The following is a 27950-nucleotide window of genomic DNA, read 5'->3' as shown; positions in this document are numbered from 1 at the left end:
TAGTATGTAACGAAAGAGATGCATCACGTTACAGTTTAGCCACCACTATACCAGCGGTGTATGTGAGTATAAAATTAGGGCAAACAAAAGTTACGCTGCCGCATCCGCTGTTTCGAACCTGCGAGCCGCGCCCGGTGTCGCATTTCATAGTATGTAACGAAAGAGATGAATCAGGTTACAGTTTAGCCACGGCTATACCAGCGGTGTATGTGTGTTTAAAATTAGGGCAAACAAAAGTTACGCTGCCGCATCCGCTGTTTCGAACCTGCGAGCCGCGCCCGGTGTCGCATTTCATAGTATGTAACGAAATAGATGCATGACGTTACAGTTTAGCCACCACTATACCAGCGGTGTATGTGTGTATAAAATTAGGGCAAACAAAAGTTACGCTGCCGCATCCGCTGTTTCGAACCTGCGAGCCGCGCCCGGTGTCGCATTTCATAGTATGTAACGAAAGAGATGCATGACGTTACAGTTTAGCCACCACTATACCAGCGGTGTATGTGAGTATAAAATTAGGGCAAACAAAAGTTACGCTGCGGCATCCGCTGGGTCGAACCTGCGAGCCGCGCCCGGTGTCGCATTTCATAGTATGTAACGAAAGAGATGCATAACGTTACAGTTTAGCCACCACTATACCAGCGGTGTATGTGTGTATAAATTTAGGGCAATCAAAAGTTACGCTGCCGCATCCGCTGTTTCGAACCTGCGAGCCGCGCCCGGTGTCGCATTTCATAGTATGTAACGAAAGAGATGCATCACGTTACAGTTTAGCCACCGCTATACCAGCGGTGTATGTGTGTATAAAATTAGGGCAAACAAAAGTTACGCTGCCGCATCCGCTGTTTCGAACCTGCGAGCCGCGCCCGGTGTCGCATTTCATAGTATGTAACGAAAGAGATGCATAACGTTACAGTTTAGCCACCACTATACCAGCGGTGTATGTGTGTATAAAATTAGGGCAAACAAAAGTTACGCTGCCGCATCCGCTGTTTCGAACCTGCGAGCCGCGCCCGGTGTCGCATTTTATAGTATGTAACGAAAGAGATGCATCACGTTACAGTTTAGCCACCGCTATACCAGCGGTGTATGTGTGTATAAAATTAGGGCAAACAAAAGTTACGCTGCCGCATCCGCTGTTTCGAACCTGCGAGCCGCGCCCGGTGTCGCATTTCATAGTATGTAACGAAAGAGATGCATAACGTTACAGTTTAGCCACCGCTATACCAGCGGTGTATGTGTGTATAAATTTAGGGCAATCAAAAGTTACGCTGCCGCATCCGCTGTTTCGAACCTGCGAGCCGCGCCCGGTGTCGCATTTCATAGTATGTAACGAAAGAGATGAATCAGGTTACAGTTTAGCCACGGCTATACCAGCGGTGTATGTGTGTTTAAAATTAGGGCAAACAAAAGTTACGCTGCCGCATCCGCTGTTTCGAACCTGCGAGCCGCGCCCGGTGTCGCATTCCATAGTATGTAACGAAATAGATGCATGACTTTACAGTTTAGCCACCACTATACCAGCGGTGTATGTGTGTATAAAATTAGGGCAAACAAAAGTTACGCTGCCGCATCCGCTGGTTCGAACCTGCGAGCCGCGCCCGGTCTCGCATTTCATAGTATGTAACGAAAGAGATGCATAACGTTACAGTTTAGCCACCACTATACCAGCGGTGTATGTGTGTATAAAATTAGGGCAAACAAAAGTTACGCTGCCGCATCCGCTGTTTCGAACCTGCGAGCCGCGCCCGGTGTCGCATTTCATAGTATGTAACGAAAGAGATGCATAACGTTACAGTTTAGCCACCACTATACCAGCGGTGTATGTGTGTATAAATTTAGGGCAATCAAAAGTTACGCTGCCGCATCCGCTGGTTCGAACCTGCGAGCCGCGCCCGGTGTCGCATTTCATAGTATGTAACGAAAGAGATGAATCAGGTTACAGTTTAGCCACGGCTATACCAGCGGTGTATGTGTGTTTAAAATTAGGGCAAACAAAAGTTACGCTGCCGCATCCGCTGTTTCGAACCTGCGAGCCGCGCCCGGTGTCGCATTCCATAGTATGTAACGAAATAGATGCATGACGTTACAGTTTAGCCACCACTATACCAGCGGTGTATGAGCGTATAAAATTAGGGCAAACAAAAGTTACGCTGCCGCATCCGCTGTTTCGAACCTGCGAGCCGCGCCCGGTGTCGCATTTCATATTATGTAACGAAATAGATGCATGACGTTACAGTTTAGCCACCACTATACCAGCGGTGTATGAGCGTATAAAATTAGGGCAAACAAAAGTTACGCTGCCGCATCCGCTGTTTCGAACCTGCGAGCCGCGCCCGGTGTCGCATTTCATATTATGTAACGAAATAGATGCATGACGTTACAGTTTAGCCACCACTATACCAGCGGTGTATGAGCGTATAAAATTAGGGCAAACAAAAGTTACGCTGCCGCATCCGCTGTTTCGAACCTGCGAGCCGCGCCCGGTGTCGCATTCCATAGTATGTAACGAAATAGATGCATGACGTTACAGTTTAGCCACCACTATACCAGCGGTGTATGAGCGTATAAAATTAGGGCAAACAAAAGTTACGCTGCCGCATCCGCTGTTTCGAACCTGCGAGCCGCGCCCGGTGTCGCATTTCATATTATGTAACGAAATAGATGCATGACGTTACAGTTTAGCCACCACTATACCAGCGGTGTATGAGCGTATAAAATTAGGGCAAACAAAAGTTACGCTGACGCATCCGCTGTTTCGAACCTGCGAGCCGCGCCCGGTGTCGCATTTTATAGTATGTAACGAAAGAGATGCATAACGTTACAGTTTAGCCACCACTATACCAGCGGTGTATGTGTGTATAAATTAAGGGCAATCAAGAGTTACGCTGCCGCATCCGCTGGTTCGAACCTGCGAGCCGCGCCCGGTGTCGCATTTCATAGTATGTAACGAAAGAGATGCATAACGTTACAGTTTAGCCACCACTATACCAGCGGTGTATGTGTGTATAAATTTAGGGCAATCAAAAGTTACGCTGCCGCATGCGCTGGTTCGAACCTGCGAGCCGCGCCCGGTGTCGCATTTCATAGTATGTAACGAAAGAGATGCATAACGTTACAGTTTAGCCACCACTATACCAGCGGTGTATGTGTGTATAAATTTAGGGCAATCAAAAGTTACGCTGCCGCATCCGCTGGTTCGAACCTGCGAGCCGCGCCCGGTGTCGCATTTCATAGTATGTAACGAAATAGATGCATGACGTTACAGTTTAGCCACCACTATACCAGCGGTGTATGTGTGTATAAATTTAGGGCAATCAAAAGTTACGCTGCCGCATCCGCTGGTTCGAACCTGCGAGCCGCGCCCGGTGTCGCATTTCATAGTATGTAACGAAAGAGATGCATAACGTTACAGTTTAGCCACCACTATACCAGCGGTGTATGTGTGTATAAATTTAGGGCAATCAAAAGTTACGCTGCCGCATCCGCTGTTTCGAACCTGCGAGCCGCGCCCGGTGTCGCATTTCATAGTATGTAACGAAAGAGATGCATAACGTTACAGTTTAGCCACCACTATACCAGCGGTGTATGTGTGTATAAATTTAGGGCAATCAAAAGTTACGCTGCCGCATCCGCTGGTTCGAACCTGCGAGCCGCGCCCGGTGTCGCATTTCATAGTATGTAACGAAAGAGATGCATAACGTTACAGCTTAGCCACGGCTATACCAGCGGTGTATGTGTGTATAAATTTAGGGCAATCAAAAGTTACGCTGCCGCATCCGCTGTTTCGAACCTGCGAGCCGCGCCCGGTGTCGCATTTCATAGTATGTAACGAAAGAGATGCATAACGTTACAGTTTAGCCACGGCTATACCAGCGGTGTATGTGTGTATAAATTTAGGGCAATCAAAAGTTACGCTGCCGCATCCGCTGGTTCGAACCTGCGAGCCGCGCCCGGTGTCGCATTTCATAGTATGTAACGAAAGAGATGCATAACGTTACAGTTTAGCCACCACTATACCAGCGGTGTATGTGTGTATAAAATTAGGGCAATCAAAAGTTACGCTGCCGCATCCGCTGTTTCGAACCTGCGAGCCGCGCCCGGTGTCGCATTTCATAGTATGTAACGAAAGAGATGCATAACGTTACAGTTTAGCCACCACTATACCAGCGGTGTATGTGTGTATAAATTTAGGGCAATCAAAAGTTACGCTGCCGCATCCGCTGGTTCGAACCTGCGAGCCGCGCCCGGTGTCGCATTTCATAGTATGTAACGAAAGAGATGCATAACGTTACAGTTTAGCCACGGCTATACCAGCGGTGTATGTGTGTATAAATTTAGGGCAATCAAAAGTTACGCTGCCGCATCCGCTGTTTCGAACCTGCGAGCCGCGCCCGGTGTCGCATTTCATAGTATGTAACGAAAGAGATGCATAACGTTACAGTTTATCCACCACTATACCAGCGGTGTATGTGTGTATAAAATTAGGGCAATCAAAAGTTACGCTGCCGCGTCCGCTGTTTCGAACCTGCGAGCCGCGCCCGGTGTCGCATTTCATAGTATGTAACGAAAGAGATGCATAACGTTACAGTTTAGCCACGGCTATACCAGCGGTGTATGTGTGTATAAATTTAGGGCAAACAAAAGTTACGCTGCCGCATCCGCTGTTTCGAACCTGCGAGCCGCGCCCGGTGTCGCATTTCATAGTATGTAACGAAAGAGATGCATAACGTTACAGTTTAGCCACGGCTATACCAGCGGTGTATGTGTGTATAAAATTAGGGCAAACAAAAGTTACGCTGCCGCATCCGCTGTTTCGAACCTGCGAGCCGCGCCCGGTGTCGCATTTCATAGTATGTAACGAAAGAGATGCATAACGTTACAGTTTAGCCACCACTATACCAGCGGTGTATGTGTGTATAAAATTAGGGCAAACAAAAGTTACGCTGCCGCATCCGCTGTTTCGAACCTGCGAGCCGCGCCCGGTGTCGCATTTCATAGTATGTAACGAAAGAGATGCATAACGTTACAGTTTAGCCACCACTATACCAGCGGTGTATGTGTGTATAAAATTAGGGCAAACAAAAGTTACGCTGCCGCATCCGCTGTTTCGAACCTGCGAGCCGCGCCCGGTGTCCCATTTCATAGTATGTAACGAAAGAGATGCATAACGTTACAGTTTAGCCACGGCTATACCAGCGGTGTATGTGTGTATAAATTTAGGGCAATCAAAAGTTACGCTGCCGCATCCGCTGTTTCGAACCTGCGAGCCGCGCCCGGTGTCGCATTTCATAGTATGTAACGAAAGAGATGCATAACGTTACAGTTTAGCCACGGCTATACCAGCGGTGTATGTGTGTATAAAATTAGGGCAAACAAAAGTTACGCTGCCGCATCCGCTGTTTCGAACCTGCGAGCCGCGCCCGGTGTCGCATTTCATAGTATGTAACGAAAGAGATGCATAACGTTACAGTTTAGCCACCACTATACCAGCGGTGTATGTGTGTATAAATTTAGGGCAATCAAAAGTTACGCTGCCGCATCCGCTGTTTCGAACCTGCGAGCCGCGCCCGGTGTCGCATTTCATAGTATGTAACGAAAGAGATGCATAACGTTACAGTTTAGCCACCACTATACCAGCGGTGTATGTGTGTATAAAATTAGGGCAAACAAAAGTTACGCTGCCGCATCCGCTGTTTCGAACCTGCGAGCCGCGCCCGGTGTCGCATTTCATAGTATGTAACGAAAGAGATGCATAACGTTACAGTTTAGCCACCACTATACCAGCGGTGTATGTGTGTATAAAATTAGGGCAAACAAAAGTTACGCTGCCGCATCCGCTGTTTCGAACCTGCGAGCCGCGCCCGGTGTCCCATTTCATAGTATGTAACGAAAGAGATGCATAACGTTACAGTTTAGCCACGGCTATACCAGCGGTGTATGTGTGTATAAATTTAGGGCAATCAAAAGTTACGCTGCCGCATCCGCTGTTTCGAACCTGCGAGCCGCGCCCGGTGTCCCATTTCATAGTATGTAACGAAAGAGATGCATAACGTTACAGTTTAGCCACGGCTATACCAGCGGTGTATGTGTGTATAAATTTAGGGCAATCAAAAGTTACGCTGCCGCATCCGCTGGTTCGAACCTGCGAGCCGCGCCCGGTGTCGCATTTCATAGTATGTAACGAAAGAGATGCATAACGTTACAGTTTAGCCACGGCTATACCAGCGGTGTATGTGTGTATAAATTTAGGGCAAACAAAAGTTACGCTGCCGCATCCGCTGTTTCGAACCTGCGAGCCGCGCCCGGTGTCGCATTTCATAGTATGTAACGAAAGAGATGCATAACGTTACAGTTTAGCCACGGCTATACCAGCGGTGTATGTGTGTATAAATTTAGGGCAATCAAAAGTTACGCTGCCGCATCCGCTGTTTCGAACCTGCGAGCCGCGCCCGGTGTCGCATTTCATAGTATGTAACGAAAGAGATGCATAACGTTACAGTTTAGCCACCACTATACCAGCGGTGTATGTGTGTATAAATTTAGGGCAATCAAAAGTTACGCTGCCGCATCCGCTGTTTCGAACCTGCGAGCCGCGCCCGGTGTCGCATTTCATAGTATGTAACGAAAGAGATGCATAACGTTACAGTTTAGCCACGGCTATACCAGCGGTGTATGTGTGTATAAATTTAGGGCAATCAAAAGTTACGCAGCCGCATCCGCTGGTTCGAACCTGCGAGCCGCGCCCGGTGTCGCATTTCATAGTATCTAACGAAAGAGATGCATAACGTTACAGTTTAGCCACCACTATACCAGCGGTGTATGTGTGTATAAAATTAGCGCAAACAAAAGTTACGCTGCCGCATCCGCTGTTACGAACCTGCGAGCCGCGCCCGGTGTCGCATTTCATAGTATGTAACGAAAGAGATGCATAACGTTACAGTTTAGCCACCACTATACCAGCGGTGTATGTGTGTATAAAATTAGCGCAAACAAAAGTTACGCTGCCGCATCCGCTGTTTCGAACCTGCGAGCCGCGCCCGGTGTCGCATTTCATAGTATGTAACGAAAGAGATGCATAACGTTACAGTTTAGCCACGGCTATACCAGCGGTGTATGTGTGTATAAAATTAGGGCAAACAAAAGTTACGCTGCCGCATCCGCTGTTTCGAACCTGCGAGCCGCGCCCGGTGTCGCATTTCATAGTATGTAACGAAAGAGATGCATAACGTTACAGTTTAGCCACCACTATACCAGCGGTGTATGTGTGTATAAATTTAGGGCAATCAAAAGTTACGCTGCCGCATCCGCTGTTTCGAACCTGCGAGCCGCGCCCGGTGTCGCATTTCATAGTATGTAACGAAAGAGATGCATAACGTTACAGTTTAGCCACGGCTATACCAGCGGTGTATGTGTGTATAAATTTAGGGCAATCAAAAGTTACGCAGCCGCATCCGCTGGTTCGAACCTGCGAGCCGCGCCCGGTGTCGCATTTCATAGTATCTAACGAAAGAGATGCATAACGTTACAGTTTAGCCACCACTATACCAGCGGTGTATGTGTGTATAAAATTAGCGCAAACAAAAGTTACGCTGCCGCATCCGCTGTTACGAACCTGCGAGCCGCGCCCGGTGTCGCATTTCATAGTATGTAACGAAAGAGATGCATAACGTTACAGTTTAGCCACCACTATACCAGCGGTGTATGTGTGTATAAATTTAGGGCAATCAAAAGTTACGCTGCCGCATGCGCTGGTTCGAACCTGCGAGCCGCGCCCGGTGTCGCATTTCATAGTATGTAACGAAAGAGATGCATAACGTTACAGTTTAGCCACCACTATACCAGCGGTGTATGTGTGTATAAATTTAGGGCAATCAAAAGTTACGCTGCCGCATCCGCTGGTTCGAACCTGCGAGCCGCGCCCGGTGTCGCATTTCATAGTATGTAACGAAATAGATGCATGACGTTACAGTTTAGCCACCACTATACCAGCGGTGTATGTGTGTATAAATTTAGGGCAATCAAAAGTTACGCTGCCGCATCCGCTGGTTCGAACCTGCGAGCCGCGCCCGGTGTCGCATTTCATAGTATGTAACGAAAGAGATGCATAACGTTACAGTTTAGCCACCACTATACCAGCGGTGTATGTGTGTATAAATTTAGGGCAATCAAAAGTTACGCTGCCGCATCCGCTGTTTCGAACCTGCGAGCCGCGCCCGGTGTCGCATTTCATAGTATGTAACGAAAGAGATGCATAACGTTACAGTTTAGCCACCACTATACCAGCGGTGTATGTGTGTATAAATTTAGGGCAATCAAAAGTTACGCTGCCGCATCCGCTGGTTCGAACCTGCGAGCCGCGCCCGGTGTCGCATTTCATAGTATGTAACGAAAGAGATGCATAACGTTACAGTTTAGCCACGGCTATACCAGCGGTGTATGTGTGTATAAATTTAGGGCAATCAAAAGTTACGCTGCCGCATCCGCTGGTTCGAACCTGCGAGCCGCGCCCGGTGTCGCATTTCATAGTATGTAACGAAAGAGATGCATAACGTTACAGTTTAGCCACCACTATACCAGCGGTGTATGTGTGTATAAAATTAGGGCAATCAAAAGTTACGCTGCCGCATCCGCTGTTTCGAACCTGCGAGCCGCGCCCGGTGTCGCATTTCATAGTATGTAACGAAAGAGATGCATAACGTTACAGTTTAGCCACCACTATACCAGCGGTGTATGTGTGTATAAATTTAGGGCAATCAAAAGTTACGCTGCCGCATCCGCTGTTTCGAACCTGCGAGCCGCGCCCGGTGTCGCATTTCATAGTATGTAACGAAAGAGATGCATAACGTTACAGTTTAGCCACGGCTATACCAGCGGTGTATGTGTGTATAAATTTAGGGCAATCAAAAGTTACGCTGCCGCATCCGCTGGTTCGAACCTGCGAGCCGCGCCCGGTGTCGCATTTCATAGTATGTAACGAAAGAGATGCATGACGTTACAGTTTAGCCACCACTATACCAGCGGTGTATGTGTGTATAAAATTAGGGCAATCAAAAGTTACGCTGCCGCATCCGCTGTTTCGAACCTGCGAGCCGCGCCCGGTGTCGCATTTCATAGTATGTAACGAAAGAGATGCATAACGTTACAGTTTAGCCACGGCTATACCAGCGGTGTATGTGTGTATAAAATTAGGGCAATCAAAAGTTACGCTGCCGCATCCGCTGTTTCGAACCTGCGAGCCGCGCCCGGTGTCGCATTTCATAGTATGTAACGAAAGAGATGCATAACGTTACAGTTTAGCCACCACTATACCAGCGGTGTATGTGTGTATAAAATTAGGGCAATCAAAAGTTACGCTGCCGCATCCGCTGTTTCGAACCTGCGAGCCGCGCCCGGTGTCGCATTTCATAGTATGTAACGAAAGAGATGCATAACGTTACAGTTTAGCCACGGCTATACCAGCGGTGTATGTGTGTATAAATTTAGGGCAATCAAAAGTTACGCTGCCGCATCCGCTGGTTCGAACCTGCGAGCCGCGCCCGGTGTCGCATTTCATAGTATGTAACGAAAGAGATGCATAACGTTACAGTTTAGCCACCACTATACCAGCGGTGTATGTGTGTATAAAATTAGGGCAAACAAAAGTTACGCTGCCGCATCCGCTGTTTCGAACCTGCGAGCCGCGCCCGGTGTCGCATTTCATAGTATGTAACGAAAGAGATGCATAACGTTACAGTTTAGCCACGGCTATACCAGCGGTGTATGTGTGTATAAATTTAGGGCAATCAAAAGTTACGCAGCCGCATCCGCTGGTTCGAACCTGCGAGCCGCGCCCGGTGTCGCATTTCATAGTATCTAACGAAAGAGATGCATAACGTTACAGTTTAGCCACCACTATACCAGCGGTGTATGTGTGTATAAAATTAGGGCAAACAAAAGTTACGCTGCCGCATCCGCTGTTACGAACCTGCGAGCCGCGCCCGGTGTCGCATTTCATAGTATGTAACGAAAGAGATGCATAACGTTACAGTTTAGCCACCACTATACCAGCGGTGTATGTGTGTATAAAATTAGGGCAAACAAAAGTTACGCTGCCGCATCCGCTGTTACGAACCTGCGAGCCGCGCCCGGTGTCGCATTTCATAGTATGTAACGAAAGAGATGCATAACGTTACAGTTTAGCCACCGCTATACCAGCGGTGTATGTGTGTATAAAATTAGGGCAAACAAAAGTTACGCTGCCGCATCCGCTGTTACGAACCTGCGAGCCGCGCCCGGTGTCGCATTTCATAGTATGTAACGAAAGAGATGCATAACGTTACAGTTTAGCCACCACTATACCAGCGGTGTATGTGTGTATAAAATTAGGGCAAACAAAAGTTACGCTGCCGCATCCGCTGTTTCGAACCTGCGAGCCGCGCCCGGTGTCGCATTTCATAGTATGTAACGAAATAGATGCATGACGTTACAGTTTAGCCACCACTATACCAGCGGTGTATGTGTGTATAAAATTAGGGCAAACAAAAGTTACGCTGCCGCATCCGCTGTTTCGAACCTGCGAGCCGCGCCCGGTGTCGCATTTCATAGTATGTAACGAAATAGATGCATGACGTTACAGTTTAGCCACCACTATACCAGCGGTGTATGAGTGTATAAAATTAGGGCAAACAAAAGTTACGCTGCCGCATCCGCTGTTTCGAACCTGCGAGCCGCGCCCGGTGTCGCATTTCATAGTATGTAACGAAATAGATGCATGACGTTACAGTTTAGCCACCACTATACCAGCGGTGTATGAGTGTATAAAATTAGGGCAAACAAAAGTTACGCTGCCGCATCCGCTGTTCCGAACCTGCGAGCCGCGCCCGGTGTCGCATTTCATAGTATGTAACGAAATAGATGCATGACGTTACAGTTTAGCCACCACTATACCAGCGGTGTATGAGTGTATAAAATTAGGGCAAACAAAAGTTACGCTGCCGCATCCGCTGTTTCGAACCTGCGAGCCGCGCCCGGTGTCGCATTTCATAGTATGTAACGAAAGAGATGCATAACGTTACAGTTTAGCCACGGCTATACCAGCGCTGTATGTGTGTATAAATTTAGGGCAATCAAAAGTTACGCAGCCGCATCCGCTGGTTCGAACCTGCGAGCCGCGCCCGGTGTTGCATTTCATAGTATGTAACGAAAGAGATGCATAACGTTACAGTTTAGCCACGGCTATACCAGCGGTGTATGTGTGTATAAATTTAGGGCAATCAAAAGTTACGCAGCCGCATCCGCTGGTTCGAACCTGCGAGCCGCGCCCGGTGTCGCATTTCATAGTATCTAACGAAAGAGATGCATAACGTTACAGTTTAGCCACCACAATACCAGCGGTGTATGTGTGTATAATATTAGGGCAAACAAAAGTTACGCTGCCGCATCCGCTGTTTCGAACCTGCGAGCCGCGCCCGGTGTCGCATTTCATAGTATGTAACGAAATAGATGCATGACGTTACAGTTTAGCCACCACTATACCAGCGGTGTATGAGTGTATAAAATTAGGGCAAACAAAAGTTACGCTGCCGCATCCGCTGTTCCGAACCTGCGAGCCGCGCCCGGTGTCGCATTTCATAGTATGTAACGAAATAGATGCATGACGTTACAGTTTAGCCACCGCTATACCAGCGGTGTATGAGTGTATAAAATTAGGGCAAACAAAAGTTACGCTGCCGCATCCGCTGTTCCGAACCTGCGAGCCGCGCCCGGTGTCGCATTTCATAGTATGTAACGAAAGAGATGCATAACGTTACAGTTTAGCCACCACAATACCAGCGGTGTATGTGTGTATAATATTAGGGCAAACAAAAGTTACGCTGCCGCATCCGCTGTTTCGAACCTGCGAGCCGCGCCCGGTGTTGCATTTCATAGTATGTAACGAAAGAGATGCATAACGTTACAGTTTAGCCACGGCTATACCAGCGGTGTATGTGTGTATAAATTTAGGGCAATCAAAAGTTACGCAGCCGCATCCGCTGGTTCGAACCTGCGAGCCGCGCCCGGTGTCGCATTTCATAGTATCTAACGAAAGAGATGCATAACGTTACAGTTTAGCCACCACAATACCAGCGGTGTATGTGTGTATAATATTAGGGCAAACAAAAGTTACGCTGCCGCATCCGCTGTTTCGAACCTGCGAGCCGCGCCCGGTGTCGCATTTCATAGTATGTAACGAAAGAGATGCATAACGTTACAGTTTAGCCACCACAATACCAGCGGTGTATGTGTGTATAATATTAGGGCAAACAAAAGTTACGCTGCCGCATCCGCTGTTTCGAACCTGCGAGCCGCGCCCGGTGTTGCATTTCATAGTATGTAACGAAAGAGATGCATAACGTTACAGTTTAGCCACGGCTATACCAGCGGTGTATGTGTGTATAAATTTAGGGCAATCAAAAGTTACGCAGCCGCATCCGCTGGTTCGAACCTGCGAGCCGCGCCCGGTGTCGCATTTCATAGTATCTAACGAAAGAGATGCATAACGTTACAGTTTAGCCACCACTATACCAGCGGTGTATGTGTGTATAAAATTAGGGCAAACAAAAGTTACGCTGCCGCATCCGCTGTTACGAACCTGCGAGCCGCGCCCGGTGTCGCATTTCATAGTATGTAACGAAAGAGATGCATAACGTTACAGTTTAGCCACCACTATATCAGCGGTGTATGTGAGTATAAAATTAGGGCAAACAAAAGTTACGCTGCCGCATCCGCTGGTTCGAACCTGCGAGCCGCGCCCGGTGTCGCATTTCATAGTATGTAGCGAAAGAGATGAATCAGGTTACAGTTTAGCCACCACTATACCAGCGGTGTATGTGTATATAAAATTAGGGCAAACAAAAGTTACGCTGCCGCATCCGCTGTTTCGAACCTGCGAGCCGCGCCCGGTGTTGCATTTCATAGTATGTAACGAAAGAGATGCATAACGTTACAGTTTAGCCACCACTATACCAGCGGTGTATGTGTGTATAAATTTAGGGCAATCAAAAGTTACGCTGCCGCATCCGCTGTTTCGAACCTGTGAGCCGCGCCCGGTGTCGCATTTCATAGTATGTAACGAAAGAGATGCATAACGTTACAGTTTAGCCACGGCTATACCAGCGGTGTATGTGTGTATAAATTTAGGGCAATCAAAAGTTACGCTGCCGCATCCGCTGGTTCGAACCTGCGAGCCGCGCCCGGTGTCGCATTTCATAGTATCTAACGAAAGAGATGCATAACGTTACAGTTTAGCCACCACTATACCAGCGGTGTATGTGTGTATAAAATTAGGGCAAACAAAAGTTACACTGCCGCATCCGCTGTTTCGAACCTGTGAGCCGCGCCCGGTGTCGCATTTCATAGTATGTAACGAAAGAGATGCATAACGTTACAGTTTAGCCACCACTATACCTGCGGTGTATGTGTGTATAAAATTAGGGCAAACAAAAGTTACGCTGCCGCATCCGCTGTTTCGAACCTGCGAGCCGCGCCCGGTGTCGCATTTCATAGTATGTAACGAAAGAGATGCATAACGTTACAGTTTAGCCACCACTATACCAGCGGTGTATGTGTATATAAAATTAGGGCAAACAAAAGTTACGCTGCCGCATCCGCTGTTTCGAACCTGCGAGCCGCGCCCGGTGTCGCATTTCATAGTATGTAGCGAAAGAGATGAATCAGGTTACAGTTTAGCCACCACTATACCAGCGGTGTATGTGTATATAAAATTAGGGCAAACAAAAGTTACGCTGCCGCATCCGCTGGTTCGAACCTGCGAGCCGCGCCCGGTGTCGCATTTTATAGCATGTAACGAAAGAGATGCATCACGTTACAGTTTAGCCACCACTATACCAGCGGTGTATGAGTATATAAAATTAGGGCAAACAAAAGTTACGCTGCCGCATCCGCTGGTTCGAACCTGCGAGCCGCGCCCGGTGTCGCATTTCATAGTATGTAACGAAAGAGATGCATAACGTTACAGTTTAGCCACCACTATACCAGCGGTGTATGAGTATATAAATTTAGGGCAATCAAAAGTTACGCTGCCGCATCCGCTGGTTCGAACCTGCGAGCCGCGCCCGGTGTCGCATTTCATAGTATGTAACGAAAGAGATGAATCAGGTTACAGTTTAGCCACCACTATACCAGCGGTGTATGTGTGTATAAAATTAGGGCAAACAAAAGTTACGCTGCCGCATCCGCTGTTTCGAACCTGCGAGCCGCGCCCGGTGTCGCATTTCATAGTATGTAACGAAAGAGATGCATAACGTTACAGTTTAGCCACCACTATACCAGCGGTGTATGTGTGTATAAAATTAGGGCAAACAAAAGTTACGCTGCCGCATCCGCTGTTTCGAACCTGCGAGCCGCGCCCGGTGTCGCATTTCATAGTATGTAACGAAAGAGATGCATAACGTTACAGTTTAGCCACCACTATACCAGCGGTGTATGTGAGTATAAAATTAGGGCAAACAAAAGTTACGCTGCCGCATCCGCTGGTTCGAACCTGCGAGCCGCGCCCGGTGTCGCATTTCATAGTATGTAACGAAAGAGATGCATCACGTTACAGTTTAGCCACCACTATACCAGCGGTGTATGTGTGTATAAAATTAGGGCAAACAAAAGTTACGCTGCCGCATCCGCTGTTTCGAACCTGCGAGCCGCGCCCGGTGTCGCATTTCATAGTATGTAACGAAAGAGATGCATAACGTTACAGTTTAGCCACCACTATACCAGCGGTGTATGTGTATATAAAATTAGGGCAAACAAAAGTTACGCTGCCGCATCCGCTGTTTCGAACCTGCGAGCCGCGCCCGGTGTCGCATTTTATAGCATGTAACGAAAGAGATGAATCAGGTTACAGTTTAGCCACCACTATACCAGCGGTGTATGTGTGTATAAAATTAGGGCAAACAAAAGTTACGCTGCCGCATCCGCTGTTTCGAACCTGCGAGCCGCGCCCGGTGTCGCATTTCATAGTATCTAACGAAAGAGATGCATAACGTTACAGTTTAGCCACCACTATACCAGCGGTGTATGTGTGTATAAAATTAGGGCAAAGAAAAGTTACGCTGCCGCATCCGCTGTTTCGAACCTGCGAGCCGCGCCCGGTGTCGCATTTCATAGTATGTAACGAAAGAGATGCATAACGTTACAGTTTAGCCACCACTATACCAGCGGTGTATGTGAGTATAAAATTAGGGCAAACAAAAGTTACGCTGCCGCATCCGCTGGTTCGAACCTGCGAGCCGCGCCCGGTGTCGCATTTCATAGTATGTAACGAAAGAGATGCATCACGTTACAGTTTAGCCACCACTATACCAGCGGTGTATGTGTATATAAAAGTAGGGCAAACAAAAGTTACGCTGCCGCATCCGCTGGTTCGAACCTGCGAGCCGCGCCCGGTGTCGCATTTTATAGCATGTAACGAAAGAGATGAATCAGGTTACAGTTTAGCCACCACTATACCAGCGGTGTATGTGTGTATAAAATTAGGGCAAACAAAAGTTACGCTGCCGCATCCGCTGTTTCGAACCTGCGAGCCGCGCCCGGTGTCGCATTTCATAGTATCTAACGAAAGAGATGCATAACGTTACAGTTTAGCCACCACTATACCAGCGGTGTATGTGTGTATAAAATTAGGGCAAACAAAAGTTACGCTGCCGCATCCGCTGTTTCGAACCTGCGAGCCGCGCCCGGTGTCGCATTTTATAGCATGTAACGAAAGAGATGAATCAGGTTACAGTTTAGCCACCACTATACCAGCGGTGTATGTGTGTATAAAATTAGGGCAAAGAAAAGTTACGCTGCCGCATCCGCTGTTTCGAACCTGCGAGCCGCGCCCTGTGTCGCATTTCATAGTATGTAACGAAAGAGATGCATCACGTTACAGTTTAGCCACCACTATACCAGCGGTGTATGTGTGTATAAAATTAGGGCAAACAAAAGTTACGCTGCCGCATCCGCTGTTTCGAACCTGCGAGCCGCGCCCGGTGTCGCATTTCATAGTATCTAACGAAAGAGATGCATAACGTTACAGTTTAGCCACCACTATACCAGCGGTGTATGTGTGTATAAAATTAGGGCAAACAAAAGTTACGCTGCCGCATCCGCTGTTTCGAACCTGCGAGCCGCGCCCGGTGTCGCATTTCATAGTATGTAACGAAAGAGATGCATAACGTTACAGTTTAGCCACCACTATACCAGCGGTGTATGTGTGTATAAAATTAGGGCAAACAAAAGTTACGCTGCCGCATCCGCTGTTTCGAACCTGCGAGCCGCGCCCGGTGTCGCATTTTATAGCATGTAACGAAAGAGATGCATCACGTTACAGTTTAGCCACCACTATACCAGCGGTGTATGTGTGTATAAAATTAGGGCAAACAAAAGTTACGCTGCCGCATCCGCTGTTTCGAACCTGCGAGCCGCGCCCGGTGTCGCATTTCATAGTATGTAACGAAAGAGATGCATAACGTTACAGTTTAGCCACCACTATACCAGCGGTGTATGTGTGTATAAAATTAGGGCAAACAAAAGTTACGCTGCCGCATCCGCTGTTTCGAACCTGCGAGCCGCGCCCGGTGTCGCATTTTATAGCATGTAACGAAAGAGATGAATCAGGTTACAGTTTAGCCACCACTATACCAGCGGTGTATGTGTGTATAAAATTAGGGCAAACAAAAGTTACGCTGCCGCATCCGCTGTTTCGAACCTGCGAGCCGCGCCCGGTGTCGCATTTCATAGTATGTAACGAAAGAGATGCATAACGTTACAGTTTAGCCACCACTATACCAGCGGTGTATGTGTATATAAAATTAGGGCAAACAAAAGTTACGCTGCCGCATCCGCTGGTTCGAACCTGCGAGCCGCGCCCGGTGTCGCATTTCATAGTATGTAACGAAAGAGATGAATCAGGTTACAGTTTAGCCACCACTATACCAGCGGTGTATGTGTGTATAAAATTAGGGCAAACAAAAGTTACGCTGCTGCATCCGCTGTTTCGAACCTGCGAGCCGCGCCCGGTGTCGCATTTCATAGTATGTAACGAAAGAGATGCATAACGTTACAGTTTAGCCACGGCTATACCAGCGGTGTATGTGTGTATAAATTTAGGGCAATCAAAAGTTACGCTGCCGCATCCGCTGGTTGGAACCTGCGAGCCGCGCCCGGTGTCGCATTTCATAGTATCTAACGAAAGAGATGCATAACGTTACAGTTTAGCCACCACTATACCAGCGGTGTATGTGTGTATAAAATTAGGGCAAACAAAAGTTACGCTGCCGCATCCGCTGTTTCGAACCTGCGAGCCGCGCCCGGTGTCGCATTTTATAGCATGTAACGAAAGAGATGAATCAGGTTACAGTTTAGCCACCACTATACCAGCGGTGTATGTGTGTATAAAATTAGGGCAAACAAAAGTTACGCTGCCGCATCCGCTGTTTCGAACCTGCGAGCCGCGCCCGGTGTCGCATTTCATAGTATGTAACGAAAGAGATGCATAACGTTACAGTTTAGCCACCACTATACCAGCGGTGTATGTGTATATAAAATTAGGGCAAACAAAAGTTACGCTGCCGCATCCGCTGGTTCGAACCTGCGAGCCGCGCCCGGTGTCGCATTTCATAGTATGTAACGAAAGAGATGAATCAGGTTACAGTTTAGCCACCACTATACCAGCGGTGTATGTGTGTATAAAATTAGGGCAAACAAAAGTTACGCTGCCGCATCCGCTGTTTCGAACCTGCGAGCCGCGCCCGGTGTCGCATTTCATAGTATGTAACGAAAGAGATGAATCAGGTTACAGTTTAGCCACCACTATACCAGCGGTGTATGTGTGTATAAAATTAGGGCAAACAAAAGTTACGCTGCCGCATCCGCTGTTTCGAACCTGCGAGCCGCGCCCGGTGTCGCATTTTATAGCATGTAACGAAAGAGATGCATAACGTTACAGTTTAGCCACCACTATACCAGCGGTGTATGTGAGTATAAAATTAGGGCAAACAAAAGTTACGCTGCCGCATCCGCTGGTTCGAACCTGCGAGCCGCGCCCGGTGTCGCATTTCATAGTATGTAACGAAAGAGATGCATCACGTTACAGTTTAGCCACCACTATACCAGCGGTGTATGTGTGTATAAAATTAGGGCAAACAAAAGTTACGCTGCCGCATCCGCTGTTTCGAACCTGCGAGCCGCGCCCGGTGTCGCATTTTATAGCATGTAACGAAAGAGATGAATCAGGTTACAGTTTAGCCACCACTATACCAGCGGTGTATGTGTGTATAAAATTAGGGCAAACAAAAGTTACGCTGCCGCATCCGCTGTTTCGAACCTGCGAGCCGCGCCCGGTGTCGCATTTCATAGTATGTAACGAAAGAGATGCATAACGTTACAGTTTAGCCACCACTATACCAGCGGTGTATGTGTATATAAAATTAGGGCAAACAAAAGTTACGCTGCCGCATCCGCTGGTTCGAACCTGCGAGCCGCGCCCGGTGTCGCATTTCATAGTATGTAACGAAAGAGATGAATCAGGTTACAGTTTAGCCACCACTATACCAGCGGTGTATGTGTGTATAAAATTAGGGCAAACAAAAGTTACGCTGCCGCATCCGCTGTTTCGAACCTGCGAGCCGCGCCCGGTGTCGCATTTCATAGTATGTAACGAAAGAGATGCATAACGTTACAGTTTAGCCACGGCTATACCAGCGGTGTATGTGTGTATAAATTTAGGGCAATCAAAAGTTACGCTGCCGCATCCGCTGGTTCGAACCTGCGAGCCGCGCCCGGTGTCGCATTTCATAGTATCTAACGAAAGAGATGCATAACGTTACAGTTTAGCCACCACTATACCAGCGGTGTATGTGTGTATAAAATTAGGGCAAACAAAAGTTACGCTGCCGCATCCGCTGTTTCGAACCTGCGAGCCGCGCCCGGTGTCGCATTTCATAGTATGTAACGAAAGAGATGCATAACGTTACAGTTTAGCCACCACTATACCAGCGGTGTATGTGAGTATAAAATTAGGGCAAACAAAAGTTACGCTGCCGCATCCGCTGGTTCGAACCTGCGAGCCGCGCCCGGTGTCGCATTTCATAGTATGTAACGAAAGAGATGCATCACGTTACAGTTTAGCCACCACTATACCAGCGGTGTATGTGTGTATAAAATTAGGGCAAACAAAAGTTACGCTGCCGCATCCGCTGTTTCGAACCTGCGAGCCGCGCCCGGTGTCGCATTTCATAGTATGTAACGAAAGAGATGCATAACGTTACAGTTTAGCCACCACTATACCAGCGGTGTATGTGTATATAAAATTAGGGCAAACAAAAGTTACGCTGCCGCATCCGCTGTTTCGAACCTGCGAGCCGCGCCCGGTGTCGCATTTCATAGTATGTAACGAAAGAGATGCATCACGTTACAGTTTAGCCACCACTATACCAGCGGTGTATGTGTGTATAAAATTAGGGCAAACAAAAGTTACGCTGCCGCATCCGCTGGTTCGAACCTGCGAGCAGCGGCCGGTGTCGCATTTTATAGCATGTAACGAAAGAGATGAATCAGGTTACAGTTTAGCCACCACTATACCAGCGGCGTATGTGTGTATAAAATTAGGGCAAACAAAAGTTACGCTGCCGCATCCGCTGGTTCGAACCTGCGAGCCGCGCCCGGTGTCGCATTTTATAGCATGTAACGAAAGAGATGAATCAGGTTACAGTTTAGCCACCACTATACCAGCGGCGTATGTGTGTATAAAATTAGGGCAAACAAAAGTTACGCTGCCGCATCCGCTGTTTCGAACCTGCGAGCCGCGCCCGGTGTCGCATTTCATAGTATGTAACGAAAGAGATGAATCAGGTTACAGTTTAGCCACCACTATACCAGCGGCGTATGTGTGTATAAAATTAGGGCAAACAAAAGTTACGCTGCCGCATCCGCTGGTTCGAACCTGCGAGCCGCGCCCGGTGTCGCATTTTATAGCATGTAACGAAAGAGATGAATCAGGTTACAGTTTAGCCACCACTATACCAGCGGCGTATGTGTGTATAAAATTAGGGCAAACAAAAGTTACGCTGCCGCATCCGCTGTTTCGAACCTGCGAGCCGCGCCCGGTGTCGCATTTCATAGTATGTAACGAAAGAGATGCATCACGTTACAGTTTAGCCACCACTATACCAGCGGCGTATGTGTGTATAAAATTAGGGCAAACAAAAGTTACGCTGCCGCATCCGCTGGTTCGAACCTGCGAGCCGCGCCCGGTGTCGCATTTCATAGTATGTAACGAAAGAGATGCATCACGTTACAGTTTAGCCACCACTATACCAGCGGTGTATGTGTGTATAAAATTAGGGCAAACAAAAGTTACGCTGCCGCATCCGCTGTTTCGAACCTGCGAGCCGCGCCCGGTGTCGCATTTCATAGTATGTAACGAAAGAGATGAATCAGGTTACAGTTTAGCCACCACTATACCAGCGGCGTATGTGTGTATAAAATTAGGGCAAACAAAAGTTACGCTGCCGCATCCGCTGGTTCGAACCTGCGAGCCGCGCCCGGTGTCGCATTTTATAGCATGTAACGAAAGAGATGAATCAGGTTACAGTTTAGCCACCACTATACCAGCGGCGTATGTGTGTATAAAATTAGGGCAAACAAAAGTTACGCTGCCGCATCCGCTGTTTCGAACCTGCGAGCCGCGCCCGGTGTCGCATTTCATAGTATGTAACGAAAGAGATGCATAACGTTACAGTTTAGCCACCACTATACCAGCGGCGTATGTGTGTATAAAATTAGGGCAAACAAAAGTTACGCTGCCGCATCCGCTGGTTCGAACCTGCGAGCCGCGCCCGGTGTCGCATTTTATAGCATGTAACGAAAGAGATGAATCAGGTTACAGTTTAGCCACCACTATACCAGCGGCGTATGTGTGTATAAAATTAGGGCAAACAAAAGTTACGCTGCCGCATCCGCTGTTTCGAACCTGCGAGCCGCGCCCGGTGTCGCATTTCATAGTATGTAACGAAAGAGATGCATCACGTTACAGTTTAGCCACCACTATACCAGCGGCGTATGTGTGTATAAAATTAGGGCAAACAAAAGTTACGCTGCCGCATCCGCTGGTTCGAACCTGCGAGCCGCGCCCGGTGTCGCATTTTATAGCATGTAACGAAAGAGATGAATCAGGTTACAGTTTAGCCACCACTATACCAGCGGCGTATGTGTGTATAAAATTAGGGCAAACAAAAGTTACGCTGCCGCATCCGCTGGTTCGAACCTGCGAGCCGCGCCCGGTGTCGCATTTCATAGTATGTAACGAAAGAGATGCATAACGTTACAGTTTAGCCACCACTATACCAGCGGTCTATGAGTATATAAAATTAGGGCAAACAAAAGTTACGCTGCCGCATCCGCTGGTTCGAACCTGCGAGCCGCGCCCGGTGTCGCATTTCATAGTATGTAACGAAAGAGATGCATCACGTTACAGTTTAGCCACCACTATACCAGCGGTGTATGTGTGTATAAAATTAGGGCAAACAAAAGGTACGCTGCCGCATCCGCTGTTTCGAACCTGCGAGCCGCGCCCGGTGTCGCATTTCATAGTATGTAACGAAAGAGATGCATCACGTTACAGTTTAGCCACCACTATACCAGCGGTGTATGTGTGTATAAATTTAGGGCAATCAAAAGTTACGCTGCCGCATCCGCTGGTTCGAACCTGCGAGCCGCGCCCGGTGTCGCATTTTATAGCATGTAACGAAAGAGATGCATCACGTTACAGTTTAGCCACCACTATACCAGCGGTGTATGAGTATATAAAATTAGGGCAAACAAAAGTTACGCTGCCGCATCCGCTGGTTCGAACCTGCGAGCCGCGCCCGGTGTCGCATTTCATAGTATGTAACGAAAGAGATGCATCACGTTACAGTTTAGCCACCACTATACCAGCGGTGTATGAGTATATAAAATTAGGGCAAACAAAAGTTACGCTGCCGCATCCGCTGGTTCGAACCTGCGAGCCGCGCCCGGTGTCGCATTTCATAGTATGTAACGAAAGAGATGCATAACGTTACAGTTTAGCCACCACTATACCAGCGGTGTATGAGTATATAAAATTAGGGCAAACAAAAGTTACGCTGCCGCATCCGCTGGTTCGAACCTGCGAGCCGCGCCCGGTGTCGCATTTCATAGTATGTAACGAAAGAGATGCATAACGTTACAGTTTAGCCACCACTATACCAGCGGTCTATGAGTATATAAAATTAGGGCAAACAAAAGTTACGCTGCCGCATCCGCTGGTTCGAACCTGCGAGCCGCGCCCGGTGTCGCATTTTATAGCATGTAACGAAAGAGATGAATCAGGTTACAGTTTAGCCACCACTATACCAGCGGTGTATGTGTGTATAAAATTAGGGCAAACAAAAGAGACGCTGCCGCATCCACTGGTTCGAACCTGCGAGCCGCGCCCGGTGTCGCATTTCATAGTATGTAACGAAAGAGATGCATAACGTTACAGTTTAGCCACGGCTATACCAGCGGTGTATGTGTATATAAAATTAGGGCAAACAAAAGTTACGCTGCCGCATCCGCTGGTTCGAACCTGCGAGCCGCGCCCGGTGTCGCATTTCATAGTATGTAACGAAAGAGATGAATCAGGTTACAGTTTAGCCACCACTATACCAGCGGTGTATGTGTATATAAAATTAGGGCAAACAAAAGTTACGCTGCCGCATCCACTGGTTCGAACCTGCGAGCCGCGCCCGGTGTCGCATTTCATAGTATGTAACGAAAGACATGCATCACGTTACAGTTAAGCCACCACTATACCAGCGGTGTATGTGTATATAAAATTAGGGCAAACAAAAGTTACGCTGCCGCATCCGCTGTTTCGAACCTGCGAGCCGCGCCCGCTGTCGCATTTCATAGTATGTAACGAAAGAGATGCATAACGTTACAGTTTAGCCACCACTATACCAGCGGTGTATGTGTGTATAAAATTAGGGCAAACAAAAGGTACGCTGCCGCATCCGCTGTTTCGAACCTGCGAGCCGCGCCCGGTGTCGCATTTCATAGTATGTAACGAAAGAGATGCATAACGTTACAGTTTAGCCACCACTATACCAGCGGTGTATGTGTGTATAAAATTAGGGCAAACAAAAGTTACGCTGCCGCATCCGCTGGTTCGAACCTGCGAGCCGCGCCCGGTGTCGCATTTTATAGCATGTAACGAAAGAGATGCATAACGTTACAGTTTAGCCACCACTATACCAGCGGTGTATGTGTATATAAAATTAGGGCAAACAAAACTTACGCTGCCGCATCCGCTGGTTCGAACCTGCGAGCCGCGCCCGGTGTCGCATTTCATAGTATGTAACGAAAGAGATGAATCAGGTTACAGTTTAGCCACCACTATACCAGCGGTGTATGTGTGTATAAAATTAGGGCAAACAAAAGTTACGCTGCCGCATCCGCTGGTTCGAACCTGCGAGCCGCGCCCGGTGTCGCATTTCATAGTATGTAACGAAAGAGATGAATCAGGTTACAGTTTAGCCACCACTATACCAGCGCTGTATGTGTATATAAAATTAGGGCAAACAAAAGTTACGCTGCCGCATCCGCTGTTTCGAACCTGCGAGCCGCGCCCGGTGTCGCATTTCATAGTATGTAACGAAAGAGATGCATCACGTTACAGTTTAGCCACCACTATACCAGCGGTGTATGTGTGTATAAAATTAGGGCAAACAAAAGGTACGCTGCCGCATCCGCTGTTTCGAACCTGCGAGCCGCGCCCGGTGTCGCATTTCATAGTATGTAACGAAAGAGATGCATAACGTTACAGTTTAGCCACCACTATACCAGCGGTGTATGTGTGTATAAATTTCGGGCAATCAAAAGTTACGCTGCCGCATCCGCTGGTTCGAACCTGCGAGCCGCGCCCGGTGTCGCATTTCATAGTATGTAACGAAAGAGATGCATAACGTTACAGTTTAGCCACCACTATACCAGCGGTGTATGTGTGTATAAAATTAGGGCAAACAAAAGGTACGCTGCCGCATCCGCTGTTTCGAACCTGCGAGCCGCGCCCGGTGTCGCATTTCATAGTATGTAACGAAAGAGATGCATAACGTTACAGTTTAGCCACCACTATACCAGCGGTGTATGTGTATATAAAATTAGGGCAAACAAAAGTTACGCTGCCGCATCCGCTGGTTCGAACCTGCGAGCCGCGCCCGGTGTCGCATTTCATAGTATGTAACGAAAGAGATGCATAACGTTACAGTTTAGCCACCACTATACCAGCGGTGTATGTGTGTATAAAATTAGGGCAAACAAAAGGTACGCTGCCGCATCCGCTGTTTCGAACCTGCGAGCCGCGCCCGGTGTCGCATTTCATAGTATGTAACGAAAGAGATGCATAACGTTACAGTTTAGCCACCACTATATCAGCGGTGTATGTGTGTATAAAATTAGGGCAAACAAAAGGTACGCTGCCGCATCCGCTGTTTCGAACCTGCGAGCCGCGCCCGGTGTCGCATTTCATAGTATGTAACGAAAGAGATGCATAACGTTACAGTTTAGCCACCACTATACCAGCGGTGTATGTGTGTATAAAATTAGGGCAAACAAAAGGTACGCTGCCGCATCCGCTGTTTCGAACCTGCGAGCCGCGCCCGGTGTCGCATTTCATAGTATGTAACGAAAGAGATGCATAACGTTACAGTTTAGCCACCACTATACCAGCGGTGTATGTGTGTATAAAATTAGGGCAAACAAAAGGTACGCTGCCGCATCCGCTGTTTCGAACCTGCGAGCCGCGCCCGGTGTCGCATTTCATAGTATGTAACGAAAGAGATGCATAACGTTACAGTTTAGCCACCACTATACCAGCGGTGTATGTGTATATAAAATTAGGGCAAACAAAAGTTACGCTGCCGCATCCGCTGGTTCGAACCTGCGAGCCGCGCCCGGTGTCGCATTTCATAGTATGTAAAGAAAGAGATGCATCACGTTACAGTTTAGCCACCACTATACCAGCGGTGTATGTGTGTATAAAATTAGGGCAAACAAAAGTTACGCTGCCGCATCCGCTGGTTCGAACCTGCGAGCCGCGCCCGGTGTCGCATTTCATAGTATGTAACGAAAGATATGCATAACGTTACAGTTTAGCCACCACTATACCAGCGGTGTATGTGTGTATAAAATTAGGGCAAACAAAAGGTACGCTGCCGCATCCGCTGTTTCGAACCTGCGAGCCGCGCCCGGTGTCGCATTTCATAGTATGTAACGAAAGAGATGCATAACGTTACAGTTTAGCCACCACTATACCAGCGGTGTATGTGTGTATAAAATTAGGGCAAACAAAAGGTACGCTGCCGCATCCGCTGTTTCGAACCTGCGAGCCGCGCCCGGTGTCGCATTTCATAGTATGTAACGAAAGAGATGCATAACGTTACAGTTTAGCCACGGCTATACCAGCGGTGTATGTGTGTATAAATTTAGGGCAATCAAAAGTTACGCTGCCGCATCCGCTGGTTCGAACCTGCGAGCCGCGCCCGGTGTCGCATTTCATAGTATGTAACGAAAGAGATGCATAAGGTTACAGTTTAGCCACCACTATACCAGCGGTGTATGTGTGTATAAAATTAGGGCAAACAAAAGTTACGCTGCCGCATCCGCTGGTTCGAACCTGCGAGCCGCGCCCGGTCTCGCATTTCATAGTATGTAACGAAAGAGATGCATAACGTTACAGTTTAGCCACCACTATACCAGCGGTGTATGTGTGTATAAAATTAGGGCAAACAAAAGGTACGCTGCCGCATCCGCTGTTTCGAACCTGCGAGCCGCGCCCGGTGTCGCATTTCATAGTATGTAACGAAAGAGATGCATAAGGTTACAGTTTAGCCACGGCTATACCAGCGGTGTATGTGTGTATAAATTTAGGGCAATCAAAAGTTACGCTGCCGCATCCGCTGGTTCGAACCTGCGAGCCGCGCCCGGTGTCGCATTTCATAGTATGTAACGAAAGAGATGCATAAGGTTACAGTTTAGCCACCACTATACCAGCGGTGTATGTGTGTATAAAATTAGGGCAAACAAAAGTTACGCTGCCGCGCCCGGTGTTGCATTTCATAGTATGTAACGAAAGAGATGCATAACGTTACAGTTTAGCCACCACTATACCAGCGGTGTATGTGTGTATAAAATTAGGGCAAACAAAAGGTACGCTGCCGCATCCGCTGGTTCGAACCTGCGAGCCGCGCCCGGTGTCGCATTTCATAGTATGTAACGAAAGAGATGCATAACGTTACAGTTTAGCCACCACTATACCTGCGGTGTATGTGTGTATAAAATTAGGGCAAACAAAAGGTACGCTGCCGCATCCGCTGTTTCGAACCTGCGAGCCGCGCCCGGTGTCGCATTTCATAGTATGTAACGAAAGAGATGCATAACGTTACAGTTTAGCCACGGCTATACCAGCGGTGTATGTGTGTATAAATTTAGGGCAATCAAAAGTTACGCTGCCGCATCCGCTGGTTCGAACCTGCGAGCCGCGCCCGGTGTCGCATTTCATAGTATGTAACGAAAGAGATGCATAAGGTTACAGTTTAGCCACCACTATACCAGCGGTGTATGTGTGTATAAAATTAGGGCAAACAAAAGTTACGCTGCCGCATCCGCTGTTTCGAACCTGCGAGCCGCGCCCGGTGTTGCATTTCATAGTATGTAACGAAAGAGATGCATAACGTTACAGTTTAGCCACCACTATACCAGCGGTGTATGTGTGTATAAATTTAGGGCAATCAAAAGTTACGCTGCCGCATCCGCTGTTTCGAACCTGCGAGCCGCGCCCGGTGTCGCATTTCATAGTATGTAACGAAAGAGATGAATCAGGTTACAGTTTAGCCACCACTATACCAGCGGTGTATGTGTATATAAAATTAGGGCAAACAAAAGTTACGCTGCCGCATCCACTGGTTCGAACCTGCGAGCCGCGCCCGGTGTCGCATTTCATAGTATGTAACGAAAGAGATGCATAAGGTTACAGTTTAGCCACCACTATACCAGCGGTGTATGTGTGTATAAAATTAGGGCAAACAAAAGTTACGCTGCCGCATCCGCTGCTTCGAACCTGCGAGCCGCGCCCGGTGTCGCATTTCATAGTATGTAACGAAAGAGATGAATCAGGTTACAGTTTAGCCACCACTATACCAGCGGTGTATGTGTATATAAAATTAGGGCAAACAAAAGTTACGCTGCCGCATCCGCTGCTTCGAACCTGCGAGCCGCGCCCGGTGTCGCATTTCATAGTATGTAACGAAAGAGATGAATCAGGTTACAGTTTAGCCACCACTATACCAGCGGTGTATGTGTGTATAAAATTAGGGCAAACAAAAGTTACGCTGCCGCATCCGCTGGTTCGAACCTGCGAGCCGCGCCCGGTGTCGCATTTCATAGTATGTAACGAAAGAGATGAATCAGGTTACAGTTTAGCCACCACTATACCAGCGGTGTATGTGTATATAAAATTAGGGCAAACAAAAGTTACGCTGCCGCATCCACTGGTTCGAACCTGCGAGCCGCGCCCGGTGTCGCATTTCATAGTATGTAACGAAAGAGATGCATAAGGTTACAGTTTAGCCACCACTATACCAGCGGTGTATGTGTGTATAAAATTAGGGCAAACAAAAGTTACGCTGCCGCATCCGCTGCTTCGAACCTGCGAGCCGCGCCCGGTGTCGCATTTCATAGTATGTAACGAAAGAGATGAATCAGGTTACAGTTTAGCCACCACTATACCAGCGGTGTATGTGTATATAAAATTAGGGCAAACAAAAGTTACGCTGCCGCATCCGCTGCTTCGAACCTGCGAGCCGCGCCCGGTGTCGCATTTCATAGTATGTAACGAAAGAGATGAATCAGGTTACAGTTTAGCCACCACT

The sequence above is a fragment of the Dermacentor variabilis genome, unplaced genomic scaffold (assembly GCF_050947875.1).
Source record: "Dermacentor variabilis isolate Ectoservices unplaced genomic scaffold, ASM5094787v1 scaffold_12, whole genome shotgun sequence".
NCBI lineage: Eukaryota > Metazoa > Arthropoda > Arachnida > Ixodida > Ixodidae > Dermacentor > Dermacentor variabilis.
This window is presented reverse-complemented; position numbering follows the sequence as displayed.